The 1988-nt window shown below is 42.4% G+C and overlaps 1 pseudogene across 1 annotated transcript; it reads right to left on the reverse strand.

Moving 5' to 3' along the window:
* Nucleotides 1-269: 269 nt before the first annotated feature.
* LOC306664423 (heterogeneous nuclear ribonucleoprotein A1-like) lies at nt 270-1601 on the reverse strand (annotated as a pseudogene). The gene has a single exon. The product of its transcript is annotated as a heterogeneous nuclear ribonucleoprotein A1-like (transcript).
* Between the last annotated feature and the right edge of the window lie 387 nt (nt 1602-1988).

Genomic DNA, 1988 nt, shown 5'->3' on the forward strand with positions numbered 1-1988 from the left:
ATAATGCAATTCACACATCATTTGGACTTTAGTGATGATGTAATTCTAAATCCCAACCCCACACACACATTTTGGCTAATGGGGATTGAACCCTTCGGCACTTTACCACTGAGCTACATCCCAGTCCTTTTTATTTTTTATTTTGAGACAGGGTCTTGCTAAGTTGCTGAGAGTCTCACTAAATGGCTTTTTTTTTTTTTTTTTTTTTTTTTTTTTTTTTTTTTAAAGACAGGGGAAGGGGGAAAAAAATAACAGAATAAAAAAAAAAAAAATAAAGACACATTTATTCAGCATCATGATCAGACTACTACATTTAGCAATCAACAGCATGGGTGCAAAAAAAAAAAAAAAAGAAAAAAAAGAGTCTACATTAAAACCCTTTGTTGGAATGCTTTACACTTTCCACAGAACAGAAACTAAAATAACCTGTTATACAATTAGTCACAAATACAGCCCTCGAGGTTTTTTTGCCCATACACATGAGTATTGTCTAAACCATGTCTTCTTGGTAGCAGATAGGGCCTGCCACCACTGTGCTTGGCTGAGTTCACAAATCTGTTGTAACCTGTAGCTTCCCTGTCACTTCTCTGGCTCTTCTGTCCTGCTAAGCTTTGTTTCCTGGCAATATTAAAACCTTCTGCCACTGCCATAGCTACTGCTGCTGCTGGAACCGCCATAGCCACCTTGGTTTTGTGGTTTGGCAAAGTATTGGCCTCCACCACCGTAAGGTCCAGAGCTTCTGCCTCCAAAGTTTCCACCCTTCATGGGTCCAAAATTTGATGACTGATTGTTGTAATTGCCAAAATCATTGTAGCTTCCACCACCTCCAAAATTGCTTCCATCATTACCAAATCCATTGTAGCCATCCCCGCTGCCACCACGTCCACCACCACCACGGCTGCCACCAAAGCCACCACGACCACTGAAGTTTCCTCCACGACCAAAATTGTCATTTCCACCAAAACCACCTCCGCGACCACCAACAAAGTTTCCAGAACCACTTCGACCTCTTTGACTAGATGAAGCACTAGCCATCTCTTGCTTTGACAGGGCTTTCCTCACTTCACAGCTGTGGCCATTCACAGTATGGTATTTCTGAATGACAATCTTATCCACAGAGTCATGGTCGTCAAAAGTTACGAAAGCAAAGCCCCTCTTCTTTCCCCTGCCTCTGTCAGTCTGATTTCAATAACTTCAATTTTCCTATACTGTTCAAAATAATCTCGTAGATGATGTTCTTCAGTGTCTTCTTTAATGCCACCAACAAAGATCTTTTTCACAGTTAAGTGGGCCCCTGGTCTTTGAGAATCTTCTCTTGAGACAGCTCTCTTTGGTTCCACAACTCTTCCATCCATCTTGTGAGGTCTTGCATTCATGGCTGCATCCACTTCCTCCACAGTGGCATAAGTGACAAACTCAAAGCCCCTGGAGCACTTGGTGTTTGGGTCTCTCATTACCACACAGTCCGTGAGTGTTCCCCATTGCTCAAAATGGCTTCTCAGACTCTCATCAGTTGTTTCAAAGCTCAGCCCTCCAGTGAATAGCTTCCGCAGCTGTTCTGGCTCTTTAGTGGACTCTGATTTGGACATGACGGCAGCAGGAACAGACTTCAACGATGCTTTCTCGGCGGCGTCCATGGGCAGAAAGGAGTAAGCTAACCAACGTATCCCGGCTTTATTTTTATTTTTTATTTTGAGACAGGTTTTTGCTAATTTGCTGAGGCTGGCCTTAAACTTATGATCCTCTTGCCTTAGCCTGTGTCACTGGGGTTACAAGCATGCACTACAGCATGCACCACAGGCTGGGATTACATGCCTGCGCCACCATGCCAAGTCTTCTTTTTTATATAGTAAATATTGTTAGTTTGTTTGGAGATTGCCTTCATTCTACAGATAGATATAGTAGGTTTAATTCTAATAGAATGAAAGACTTGAAGAGTCCAGAAAATGTGGAGCTAGGGTAACCCTATCTTTAAAAGCACTGCTTTT

This window comes from Sciurus vulgaris (assembly GCF_902686455.1).
Source record: "Sciurus vulgaris genome assembly, chromosome: 6".
Lineage (NCBI taxonomy): Eukaryota > Metazoa > Chordata > Mammalia > Rodentia > Sciuridae > Sciurus > Sciurus vulgaris.